Source organism: Enhydra lutris, unplaced genomic scaffold, assembly GCF_002288905.1.
Source record: "Enhydra lutris kenyoni isolate GAN:26980312 unplaced genomic scaffold, ASM228890v2 scaffoldscaffold14, whole genome shotgun sequence".
Taxonomy (NCBI): domain Eukaryota; kingdom Metazoa; phylum Chordata; class Mammalia; order Carnivora; family Mustelidae; genus Enhydra; species Enhydra lutris.
The window spans coordinates 41667037-41681778 of NW_019154098.1; positions in this window are offsets into that span (position 1 = coordinate 41667037).

Here is a 14742-nt window from a genome sequence, read left to right on the forward strand (position 1 = left end):
CTTTCATTCTGGAAGACATCTCCCAAAGATCCCTGGCCCTCCTGTAAATGCCCTGAGGTTAGTAAACAAATCTCACTCCCATATATCCCAGGGGTCTTTCAAATTGCTCCTTCTATACTGTATTTCAGCAGTGATGTTTGTTATGTTATCTCTTTAAGGGCAGGCACTCCATTTCCTATCACCCTTCTGGCTCTCCCAGGGAGGAGCCACCGGTTTTTAAAGTTCCAGGAGTGAAGCTCCACTGATGTAAGACCTCACAAAGTTAAGTCTTGCTGGTTTTCAAAGCCAATATTATAAAGATTCATCTTCCCTGTGCAGTTCTCCCATGCCTGGGGTGCCTAGGATGGGGTCTGCTCCTCTTCCCTCTCTGGACCTGCTGCATCTCTTCCTCCCACAGACAGTCCCACAGGTTCATTTAGCTCTAGGCAGGATTTCCACCACTCCTACCCTCTTCCATGTGGCCTCTTCTCTACATTTAGTTGTGGGAAGTCTTTTATGCCAATCTTTGGGGGCATTTTCTGGGCTATTTACACTGATGTGGGTGTTATCTAGGTGTATCTGTGAGACAACATAAGCCTAGCATCCTCCTACTCCACCACCTTCCCCAGAAGTTGAGAATTTATCTTTTGTGTCCATAATTAAGATATTACCTTTGTCATGGGTATTCTAAGTTTCATTGTAATGTACCCATGTACTGATTTGTCTTTTGATTTCATAAGGATTCAGCCGAAGTGGTTGTGTGCTGGTGTCTGCTCATTCCAGCACACAAGAGCCAGTTATGCACATCTCTTCCTAACTTTACATTCAGTGAAATAAGCTGAAATCAGTCATGACAACAGTATTTACAGCACAGCAGTCAGCAAAAGTGTATAACCCCTACAAGTCAGGGTTAGCTTTTTATTCGGCAAGCTGGTTGTTTAACATTTACCAGTACACTAGCACGTGATTCATCAAATTAAGACCTGGTGGGGTTTTTTAATCAATTTTGGAAAATCCTAAGCCAAGCATTGGCCATTGCTCCTCAAGCATTTTCCCTTCTCTATTCTCTCTTCTTACTCTCTATTCTGTATCTCTAAAACTCTTTTTCATTTCTTCCATCTCTGTAACTCTCCTCTGTTGCATTTTAGGTAATTTTCTCAGTTCTTTCTTCCAACTCATTAATTCATTCTTTAGCTGAATATAATCTGGTATTTAACTCATCCATGGGTATATCAATGACATGTCTATATTTCTAGAAGCTCTATTTGTTCTTCAAATTTACCTCTTCAGTGTGTTTTTCTCTCTGTATGATTTCCAGTTGTTTTTATCACTTTAACCATTTGAAACATAACTATTTTATAGTATTTTTTCAGACTGCTCTGTAACCTCAAATTCATGGGAATAGTTTCCCTACTTATAGTGTCTTCTGACTCTCTCATATGATAGATTATTTCCTCATGGAATTTCTAAGTTTTCATTATTTCTCTTCCTTCCCTCTACCCCAGACAACCTGTGGCACCCTAGGTGTAAAATTCTTACCACGGATCATTTTACTTTTGCATTTGGTCTGCAATTACTTTTGACATTAGTTTTCCAACTTGGACATTCCCAACATTAAACTGGTAAATTCCAATTCCACACGATTTTTGGTAGCCAAAGGCTTTAATTCCTCTCATATTTTCCCACCCAGAGCTTCAAAAGTAACACATTTTCTAGTCTTATTACCTGAATCAGTGAGTACGTTTTTACTAGTCTCCTTTTACCACAGGAGCAGGTTTTTCTTTCCAGGATACAAAGTAACTTTAAGGAAAAAAGTCTGTTCCAGCTCCATGCCTTACTCGGCCTTGATGCTGTATTTTCCATATTTATATGGGCATTAAAATCTTAGCCTCTAATCCCCTTATCCACTCTAATATCTTCCCAAACCATCACAGCATCTGCTCCTAAGTTTATTGCTCAAACTAAAGCTGCTTTTATTTCTAGCATGTTATCATGCCAAAAATGATCTTTCTTCAATTGAATTTATATATTTAGATTTTATTTTTATACATTGTATGTAGCATGTCTATGATTTTGTAACTGTAGAATTGAAAGGTCTATGTATTTTATATCAGTTCAGCTGACTTTGTTGCCAGAACCAGAACACATTATATTTTCATAAAAAGTACTTCTTTTCACCTATATGAGTGCACAGAAAAAAGTTTATAATGTTCAACTAGTGGTAATGACTTATTTCCAGAGGTTTGGATCATGTAGGTTTTTTTTTTCCAAGTTTCTTTGTATATGTGTAAGTTGTTTAAATATTTCAGTAACTATCTAGTCTCACAGGTAGGTTAGTGTTTTCCATGTCTTTTGTACAAAGATCAATCTCCTTAGCATGCTATTCAAGGATTTTCATGATCTGTCTTCATCATGTCTAGACCCATTTCTCAGTAGTCTCCCCCATATTCCCTACCTTCTGGCTCACTGCACAACCCAACACTTCCCATATATGCCTCTTCTGTCACATTCTCATGACTTCACTGAGGCTCTTCCTTCAGCAGAAATTTCAGCATGTCCTCACATTCTCAGCAGGTCCCAGTATTAGTCAACCTATAAGACCCCTTCTTAAAACCTCCTCATAACCTTTTAGTTCCTCTTTTAGTCTCCCCAGCCCTTAATATACAACATTTTCCATATTGAATCACATTTATCTATTATCCCCTTTAGAGAAGGGCAAAAACTATGTCTAATATTTTTATGCCTCATTTATTCAGTGAATGAGTTCATGAATAAATAAATGAAATGAATGTTCACAATTTGCCAAGTTAAAAGCAGGCTTCTTGAGGATTTCACTCTGGGTGGGCTGCAGGTTCATTTGAGAGAACAGAGAATTTTTTGCCTCTCTTATGTCCTCTGGGTGGTAGTCAGTTGGCATGTTCCAGTAGCCCTGGATAGCTGTGGAGAAGTCCTTAGAGAAAGAATAGCTAGTGGTATTCTGTAATGCTTTACACATGAACTCCTTAGTTGTTACAGCACTTTCGCAAACAACATTCCATTTGCATCTATGGAGGTAAAAGGTATCCAGTCTATACATGAAAAAACTGATGCTTAGAGCATTGGTCGCTTAACCAGGGATTCAGGGAAACAACTTTAACATAGGTCTTCTGTTGCCCAGTGCAGTGATTAGTGTTCTCTTTTACCATCTACAAATCTAGGTATTCCTGCTCCCATTGCAGTAGGAATTACAACACCAGCTATGATGCCATAATGGCAAAAAAGCCCCTTGGTCTACACTGCAATATCAGTTTTCTCCCTGAATTGCTGGGGCCCTTCATGTCATCCCTCTGGCTTCCTGCTTTTTCATGTGCAGATTCAATTTCTTCATCTCCAAAATGAAGAGGTAATAACCTCTAATGTCCTTACTCTTGACTGCTTCATGGGCCTGAGTCTGCGAAATTTTGCTGAAGGAACCGTGCTTAATCCAAGTTCTAGACTTCTTCCTAGCCACCTTTTCTAGACTTTTCCTGACCTAGGCTTAACACCAGTAACCTGGACTGCTGCCATCCAAGAATCCTAATTTTTTGACCCAACTACATTCATGCTCTGTTCTTTTTACCATGATTTCTTTTTGACCTTAGAATCTACCTTCTTTTAGAGGCCAAAGGGAGCAGTTATGTAACTGAGAACAGCAATACTTAACCAAAAATTGCAATAACAATTTAAGACAGCCCACAAAAAAGAAAACTAAATCCACCAAGCATGGTGTATAAACCTAACACAGACATGACCCGCCTGCTTTCTATTTCCCCTGCCTCCTCACACACCAATTCTTTCGTTAGAGCTTTATTATTTCATTACTCGGCACATTTTCAACAAAGGCAAAATGATCTGCTCCAATTGTACAACTGAAAAAGGGACTTTTTAACTGAGATATTTTTTTCCTTCTTGTTTTACTTTCATCACATTTTAATGCCTTGTAGGTCATTATAAGGGGTAGAATGTGAGCCTTTTTTCTTAAGAAATCCTAAGACCATTAATTTTACAAAATAGAAAGCTACACCCTGAATGAGGTAGAGGAACTAATACCCATCACTTAAAATTACTTGCAATGCTTCCACTAATATAAAATGAATGTGTTAAATCAAAATGCAACTAAAATAAAAGGCAAAATAGGAAGATATAATCCACATGCATTTATTTGCAGTCGTCATCCAGGATGAACTGGAGCTAACTGGGTTCAGTTCTCAATAATTATTTTATAATGGTATTGGATATGAAAAAAAAATAATAGAGCTCTTTTTTATTACAGAAAATAAAACATGTACCTGCTATCAGAGCAGAAGAGAGACACAGTTAAGCACAGCCACAGTAAAATTCATACAGCTGACAAATTAAAAAAAAACTCACCAGGGCTGACTAGCTAGAGTTGACCTATAAATATGGCATGGATACAAAGAAGGAAAGTGAGTAAAACTGCTCAGTTTGTTTTACTTTTCTGGTGAAATGACCATTTGTTTCCAAATAGTCCCAAAGCTCATGTCTTTAACGGCCATTACTCCACTGTACTGGCATGCTGCTGAGGGCTCTGCTTATTCCCTAATTATTGAAAAAGAGCTGCTGGAATTCATTAAGAAATTATAAGTAATATCCCAAGTACCTTCAAAACCAAGTTTGGCAATATCCTTAAATATTGCATCAATGGAAGACTCCTTGGTTTGCTCTAAAACAGACTAAAATTCGACAATACTGAAACTACCTAAGCCAAAGATGAGGCAGCCAGTTATTTTCCAGTAATTGTTGTTCCCATGGCCTTTTTTTAAAGTCCTTCAAGTAGGCACATAAGAACAAAATCATTTTTAATAACAGACACTAATCTCCAAATCTATTTAAACTACAAATTATGCAGAGCCAATTAATTAATATGATGGAAGTAAGCCACTTGGATGTAGAAAAATCATGCCTTTTTGAATTGTTGTGGAAAGTAGAATGTGTAAAATCCTAAGTAGAGAAGTCATATTTAAGACTCAGAGATTCTTAATTTTTTTCACTATTACAACTACTTACTAATCCAAGTTAAATTCTATACCAGCAAGCACTGTTACAAAAAACATTTCACTCTGGCAAAAATATTTCTTAGTACTAGCTAAAGCCCAGCAAAATTCAATGTAAAATTCCAGTAGAATTTGACTTCAAATACGTCTAAAGTTGATTATAATGGACTTTGGCATCATTGTGTCCCATTTTTCTATGCGTGAGAGTTGGTTTTTTTCAGGCAATATAAAGGACTGTTTTCTTATGCAATTTTTCTTATCATCTATTGAGTCTGATATGCCTCAGACATGACTACTTCATGTACATCATCTTATTTAATTATCATAACTCTCTGTACAGAAAGTATTATTATCCCTGAGTATATAGGGATATATTCAGAAGTAAGTGGAATATGGGGAAATTAAACATTTTGCCCTCAGTCACACAGTTGATAAATGACTAAATACACATTTGATCCCAGATAATCTGATTCAAAGCCCATGCTTTCCATATACTTGTTACCCAGGCCCCTCCCCCACCTCACACATGGTTTTCCTCTATCTCAGCTTCTTGAATCAGTTAGTTTTTTGTTATCTAAGATTGTAATCCACAATTTACATCCATGATAAGTTTCTTAAAGAAGAAACCATAATCTTCATCAATACACAATATATAAACACACACACATTATACATACCTTATCTATGGGAGTTGGGACAAACAGAAAAACAGAGAAAAAGACTGAAGATCCAGACCCAGTGCAACAGATGATATTCAACAGAGATGAATGCAAGGCCCCTACACTGAAGTCAGGCACTCTGCTAGACCTTATCTTCCCGGCACTCAATATAGTGCCTGACACATAGTGAAGGCTTAATAAACGTTTTTAGAATGACTGATGGAGAAAGTGAATGAGTGGTAAGCGACACTAATAGGTAGGGCAGACTTGGTTTCAGGTATATGAAAAAGAGCCAATAGTCCTCACTGATGGTAAGGTCAACCTGAATAAGTGAACTGATGTGACCACCAACAACTGTGGGGCAGTACAGCCTGTATTTGCAGAAGCCTCTATCTCAGGCATGGCAGTGTAAGTCCTGACCCCCTTTGAGGCCCAGTGCCATGGGCACCTAGATGGGGAGAAGCTCAGAAAAGAATGTGGGTAAAAATGGGAGAATCAGAGAAGTCCTGCCATAAGAAAAGATGACTCAGGGAAACCTGTTTTTCAAATGCTGCAGGGCTATCCAGGAAAAGGGATTAGTCTTGTTATACGTAATCAAAAGGTACTGAGCTAGGAACAACCAGTGGAAGCCACAGCCAGGCAAATTTGGATTCAAAGTTAAAACAGACACTTTCCATCTCTTCCAGTGGTTTTGACCTCCTGCTTCCTTAATACCTCCCAATCCAGAGCATCTTTCAAAGTCCAGAACTGTTTCAACACCTCAGAGAAGCTTCCTTTCCTTTAGTGGCCCCTTCTTTCTACCCTACTTTACAATCTCCCCTAAATGACAGTACTGTCTGGGCTCCTTCTCTTTTTCACTCAGTGCTCTGATAAGTGCTAGAAATATAAAGACGAATAAGACTAGGCTATCATCCTCAGGGTACATTCTTGAGGGACACAGAGAAGTAAATCGAAGTTGACAACATAACTGGTGCAATGCAAGTATGCACTGAATATTGCTGGTTTGCAGAAGACAGATATCAAAAAAAATCTGAGCAATCAGAGAAAACTTCCCAGGAAGCTGAAGTTTACCTTTCTTTCCCTGAGCTGTATCTAAAAAAAGTTTAGAAACTAGGTAAAGAAGAAAGAACGCTCCAAGCAAGGGGACAACTAAGGATTCAAGAGAATGTGTCCTAGACGGCTAGAGAATACCAATTCCAATTAGGAACTTCACCAAGTAAGGATCTTCTTCCCTTAATATTTGCACTCCTGTGATGCACACTTAATATATAATGGACTGCCAATAAACAATTGCTTATTTGACTAGAATTAATATAAGCAAAAAGGATCATGATGTTCTCTCATCTTCATACTTAGATTAATAAGAACAGGGCTGGAATGGTCAATTGGAGGTTGGCTGAGGACCACCATTTATAAACATCTGGACACTGCCCATGGCACAATGGGAATATCATAGGCTCTGGAATCAGACCAACCTGGTTCGAAGGCCAGCCTTGTGACCGATAAACATCGTATCACTTGTAAGCCTCAAATTTCTCATCTGAAGAAAGAAGTCATAGTACCTACCTCACAGGTCTGTTTTGAAGTTTTAAATGAGATAATAAAAGTAAAGCCCAGGAAAGCTTTTAATATTTAGTGACCCATAAATCATAGAGCTAATGAAGAGTCAGAGGAGGATCTCTAAATTGAAAATTAATGAAGAGGAGAAGGATTTATGAGGACTGTCATGGGCCAAACTGATATCCATTTTGTACCTATTGAGGAAAAAAGGGTTTATGAATTAGTGAACCTTTATAGCACATGAGGCTCAGACTAGTTGGCTGGCTCAATTACCAGTGCAAAATAACCATTCCCTACAACTAGTATTTGTTGCTGACCCTGATCCTTTGGTTGGGTGCCTTTATCATAAAGTGTATGGAGAAGTTCAACTGTTCAAAGCAGCAGCCATCATCATTTCTTCCATAATCAAACAAGTTAGAAAGTCTTAACTAAAACGATTTCCTTAAAATTATTGAAGAAGTAGAAAGCCAAGAAAAGCAGAATCTAACTGACCATGTCCACATGGTAACAGTATTTAAGTGTGGGAAAAGGCTAATAATGAAAGAGAAAGTCCACCAATGATGTTCACATGATGTTCAATGATGGTGGTCAGTCAAGAACCAGGGGTTTGCTTGAGCAGGGAGCATTTGTTCAGAAACCTGCAGATGGCATGCATATTTTTCAGTATGGGATGCCCATCCCACCAAGTGTAAGTCTGTCTTAAATTAGCCAGACATGAAGTATCAGGACAAATTCCATATGAGCAATCCTAAAACAAAAGCCTCTCAATTTAACTTCTTTTCATAAGATGGCTTGCATTTAATAAAGTTAAAATGGAACTTGTGACATGTGACTCATACCTTTCCAGTGTCATCCCTGCTCATGCTTTGGTTTCAAATAACTTTTTCCATTACCTATTTTACTTCTGTGCTTGTCCATCTTGCTACACCTCCAGATAAATTTAACAGATTTCCATTCTCTTCTTTTTTTTTTTTTTTTAATTTCTTTCAGTGTAACAGAATTCATTGTTTTTGCACCACACCCAGTGCTCCATGCAATGCGTGCCCTCCATTCTCTTCTTTAATCTTTGTCTGGGTTATACTATATTCACTAAGCCAAAATGCTATTCTCATTTAAAGCTGCTAGCTTTGTTTGACCTAACCCAGACCAAGGCACCTACATCATGAAAGTTTCCCACATTTAACCATCCCATCACCCACCAGAACAATCCCAGCCCAGCCATTCCTCCTCCACATTCTGGGAGTTAAGTCATCTGGTTACATTTCAGTTGATGATATGTGTCTGTTTGTCTCCTCTAATGGTTTGTAAGGCCTTGGGGGTCGAGCTCATGTCTAATCTTTGCTGCATACATCTGTACACTACTGAATACATCATTACTGTACATTACTCTAATCCAATGGGGACTCAGTAAAAACTTGTTGACTGACTGATTTAGCACGGGGATGATTATTACGTAAGCCACTTTGGTAAATAAATTTCAAATAATGACCAGCTCACACAAATGTTTTACTAGCTCACCCTCCCCATGGAATTAATATAAAGAATGAAAATCAGCAGTCATTTCTACTTGCCCAACATTAAATGTTAACTCACCCCAAGAGAGTAGCTATTTTCAAGCCTAATTTCAAGTCAAAATGTCTAAAATGGTTGTCATTCTTGGTGACATGCTGGGAAGATTCAAGGACTAAGGTATCAAACCAGTCACTTCCACAGGTTATTAACCCCAAACTTGAACATCATTATTTCTAGCATATTACTAATAATCTTAGCAGTTCATTTGAGTTCATGTTTATTCAATAAAACGGACTTATTTCCAAGGACATTCTAACAAAAAATCTGACCAACATTACTTTATAATTTTAAACTTTATTGGAATAAAATTAGAAACCTTGGTTTAATTTTTATTGTTCTTTAATGATTCAATTCATTCAATATAAAGGAATGTGGCCATGAAAATAATCACCTACTGCTTAGATACCTGAGGCAAAAAAAAACAATTAGAAATAAATTTTAAAAATTAATTTAACACATAGTGTCTCTCTTTTCCTTCCTTTTTTTAAAAAATCCCTTCATGGAAGCCTGGAAGAAAGGGGGGCAGGGCAATTTTACATGTGTTCTCCATCTGGGTTATTTTAGTGTTCTGATGTGAGAAGGGACAGAGGACAACTGACATGGCTCAGAGTTCAAGGGCAATAACTAGCAGATAAGTAAAGAGCCAATTCCAGTTTTATGATAGACACAATTTTCTTACCTAGAATGATTTTGAAGATTTTATTTATTTATTTGACAGAGTAACAGAGAGAGAGCATGAGAGAGAGGGGAAAAGGTCAGAGGGAGAAGCAGACTCCCTGCTGAGCAGGGAGCCCGATGCGGGACTTGATCCCAGGACTCCGGGTCCTTAACCAACTGAGCCACCCAGGCACCCCTAGAATGATATTGAACAAATATTTTCAAGATGTATTTAAGTTATTTGTATGTGGTCTGAACATGTTTAAATAGTAAAACAATCAATTTGTATTATAAAGTTTAAATACTGAATTAAAGGAAAGGGTTCTAAAGGTACTGAAATACTCGAAAATTATCATAAAGTGATATACCACTAATTATATGTAACTTATTTTGAAATGTTCATGAGAAAATGATTAGTCTGTCTTCTGTATGCTGTGAAAGTATTCACTAATGTGGTGCTCTGATATCTGTTCAGCAAATAATAGTTTCAGTCACATAAAACACTTGCAACATGTCAGAACCCAGAAAAGTTTTCTTCAAGTTGGGTGTAGCCTGATTCATGGTGATAGCTTCTCTGAAGTTACATCCTTTAAGAAGCAATAACTGTCATTTGGGGGCCTTCTGGGTGACAGGGCACAACAGAACCAAAGAAGCTAGAAAACAGAATCCACACAGCAAAAGAAATGCTTGAGGTCTCCAGAGAAATGAAGTGAGTACTTTAAAGTATATTTGACTTTAAAGCCGACATATTTTCTCCCCTTGTTTGTTGGGCAAATATCAGCAAATACAAGAGTGTCTTCAAATTTGAGCCACACAGAGATAAACTTCACATTCAACACATCAGACTTTCAAACTCTGTGTGTGTGTGTATGTGTATGTGTGTGTGTATGAATGTATGTGTGTGTGTACATATATAAATACACACAGACACATATATACATATATATACACATATACATATATATGCATATACACACATTCATACATACACACACACACACACACATATATATACGTATATATATATATGGAAATAATGAGACTGAATTAAAACAACCATGACAGAACAAAGACCATGATCTAATATCAGAATAAAGTTAACAAATGTCATTCAGTGAGATGATTGGTGATGAGTGAAGGTCATGCCCAGTTTCCTTTTCACAGCTGACAGATCAAAGTTGTTCCTTCATTTGGGATAAAGACTAAATAGAGTTAGTTTGGTCTTGGAAAATCCTTTCACATAATATGACATCTCTCTGGGGTCTTTTGTTTCTAAGGCACATGAATGGTCAGAACAAGTATCAGGGAGCCAAGGCAAAATGGGGGAAAAAATTCAGGCACATCTCAATTTAAATGACCTTTTTGAAATCCAGCATTAAATAATGTGGGAATGCAGTTATAACAGATTATGACACAATATACCCATGAACATCATATGGTACAGTGATATACAGATAAATAAGACTATGTCAGAGAATGATGGACTTGTAAGGTCAGAAGGTCTTATGTGATCATTGTCCCTGACTACCCATCTGCTTCAGAAATCTTCTTCCCTACCAGGACATCCTCCAGCCCAGAGTTAGAAAATCTCCATTGACACGGACCTCTCCAGTCCTACTGGAGTCAGCCATAGCTCTAACAGAAAGTCCTTTCTCTCCATGAATAGAAGTCTAGCTTCATCCACCCTGTCCTATTGCTACTCCTGAAGACCAAGCAGAAGAAACAAAATCTTTCTTCAACCTAATATTCCTCATCTATCTGAAAAATGGTTCTCTCATTCCAACATTATCACCTCCAAGCCTTCTCAACCCCTTCAAATATTCTTCATGGAATATTTGTCCAATACTCTCAATATTCTGATAAGGCACTCTAATTGTAATCCAATTTGCCTATGTCCCTCTAAAAATATAGACGTGGATATAGAATTCCAGAGACAAAGTTGACTCTCATCTGTCTGGTTCTACATGCTATTCTTCTTTTAATTCAACCAAGATCTCATTGGCACTATTGGTAGCACAGAAGTCCCCCTTTATCCATGGGTTACACATTCCAAGAACCCCCAGTAGATGCCTAAATAGATACAATAATAGGTATCTATACATAGGTACAATAAGAGATTAACAGCAATAGCAAAATACAACAATTGTAACAGTACAGTAATAAAAGTTACATGGATGTGGTCTCTTTCTCAAAATATCTTACTGTACTGTATTTACCCTTCTTCCTATAATGATGTGAAAAGGTAAAATGCCTGTGTGATGAGATGAAGTGATACGAAAAATGTAGGAACTGTGATGCAGTGTTAAGCTACTATGGACCTTCCAACAATTTGAGGGGAAGAAAACCACCTGCTTCTGGACCACAGTTGACCATGGGGAACTGAAACTGTAGAAAATAAAATCATGGGTAAGGAGGAACTACTGTACTATCATTTGAACATTTTTCCTGTCTATAATAACTGATACTTAATTAGTACTTTATGCTTTAGAAATTGCTTTTATCTGCCTAAACCCAGCAGGAGAAGAGAAATCATAAAGATCAGAGCAGAAATCAATGAAATAGAAACCAAAAAACAACAGAACAAATCAACGAAACTAGGAGCTGGTTCTTTGAAAGAATTAATAAGATTGATAAACCCCTGGCCAGACTTATCAAAAAGAAAAGAGAAAGGACCCAAATAAATAAAATCATGAATGAAAGAGGAGAGATCACACCTGACACCAAAGAAATACAAACAATTATAAAAACATATTATGAGCAACTCTATGCCAACAAATTTGACAATCTGGAAGAAATGGATGCATTCCTAGAGACATATAAACTACCATAACTGAACCAGGAAGAAATAGAAAACCTGAACAGACCTATAACCAGTAAGGAGATTGAAACAGTCATCAAAAATCTCCCAACAAACAAAAGCCCAGGGCCAGACGGCTTGCCAGGGGAATTCTACCAAACATTTAAAGAAGAATTAATTCCTATTCTCCTGAAACTGTTCCAAAAAATAGAAATGGAAGGAAAACTTCCAAACTCATTTAACGAGGCGAGCATCACCTTGATCCCCAAATCAGATAAGGATCCCATTAAAAAAAGAGTATTACAGACCAATATCCTTGATGAACACAGATGCAAAAATTCTCACCAAAATACTAGCCAATAGGATCCAACAGTACATTAAAAGGATTACTCATCACGACCAAGTGGGATTTATTCCAGGGCTACAAGGTTGGTTCAACATCCGCAAATCAATCAATGTGATACAACACATTAATAAAAGAAAGAACAAGAACCATATGATACTCTCCATAGATGCTGAAAAAGCACTTGACAAAGTACAGCATCCCTTCCTGATCAAAACTCATCAAAGTGTAGGGATAGAGGGCACATACCTCAATATTATCAAAGCCATCTATGAAAAACCCACCGCAAATATCATCCTCAATGGAGAAAAACTGAGAGCTTTTCCACTAAGGTCAGGAACACGGCAGGGATGTCCATTAAAACCACTGCTATTCAACATAGTACTAGAAGTCCTAGCCTCAGCAATCAGACAACAAAAGGAAATTAAAGGCAACCAAATCGGCAAAGAAGAAGTCAAACTATCACTCTTTGCAGATGATATGATATGTGGAAAACCCAAAAGACTTCACTCCAAATCTGCTAGAACTCATACAGAAATGCAGTAAAGTGTCAGGATATAAAATCAATGCACAGAAATCAGTTGCATTTCTCTACATCAACAACAAGACAGAAGAAAGAGAAATTAAGGAGTCAATCCCATTTACAATTATACCCAAAACCATAAGATACCTAGGAATAAACCTAACCAAAGAGGCTAAGAATCTATACCCAGAAAACTATAAAGTACTCTTGAAAGAAATTGAGGAAGACACAAAGAAATGGAAAAATGTTCCATGCTCATGGATTGGAAGAACAAATATTGTGAAAATGTCTATGCTGCCTAAAGCAATCTATATATTTAATGCAATCCCTATCAAAATCCATCCTTTTTTTTTTTTCAAAGAAATGGAACAAATAATCCTAAAGTTTATATGGAACCAGAAAAGACCTTGAATAGCCAAAGGAATATTGAAAAAGAAAGCCAAAGTTGGTGGCATCAGAATTCCAGACTTCAAGCTCTATTACATAGCTGTCATCATCAAGACAGTACAGTACTGGCACAAAAACAGACACATAGATCAATGGAACAGAATAGAGAGCCCAGAAATAGAACCTCAACTCTATGGTCAACTAATCTTCAACAAAGCAGAAAAGAATGTCCAATGGAAAAAAAGACAGCCTCTTCAACAAATGGTGTTGGGAAAATTGGACAGCCACATGCAGAAAAATGAAATTGGACCATTTCCTTACACCACACACGAAAATAGACTCAAAGTGGATGAAGGACCTCAATGTGAGAAAGAAATCCATCAAAATCCTTGAGGAGAACTCAGGCAGCAACCTCTTTGACCTCAGCCACAGCAACTTCTTCCTAGGAACTCGCCAAAGGCAAGGGAAGCAAGGGCAAAAATGAACTATTGGGATTTCATCAAGATCAAAAGCTTTTGCACAGCAAAGGAAACAGTTAACAAAACCAAAAGACAACTGACAGAATGGGAGAAGATATTTGCAAATGACATATCAGATAAAGGGCTAGTGTCCAAAATCTAGAAAGAGCTTAGCAAACTCAACACCCAAAGAACAAATAATCCAATCAAGAAATGGGCAGAGGACATGAACAGACATTTCTGCAAAGAAGACATCCAGATGGCCAACAGACACATGAAAAAGTGCTCCACATCATTCGGCCTCAGGGAAATATAAATCAAAACCACAATGAAATACCACCTCACACCAGTCAGAATGGCTAAAATTAACAAGTCAGGAAATGACAGATGCTGGCAAGGATGCGGAGAAAGGGGAACCCTCCTACGCTGTTGGTGGGAATGCAAGCTGGTGCAACCACTCTGGAAAACAGCATGGAGGTTCCTCAAAAAAGTTGAAAATAGAGCTATCTTACGACCCAGCAATTGCACTACTTGGTATTTACCCTAAAGATACAAATGTAGTGATCCGAAGGGGCACGTGCACCCAAATATTTATAGCAACAATGTCCACAATATATATATGTATATATATATATATGTATATATACACACACACACACACACACACACACCACATCTTCTTTATCCATTCATCTGTTGATGGACATCTAGGTTCTTTCCATAGTTTGGCTATACATATATACATATATATATGTATATATATATATATGTATA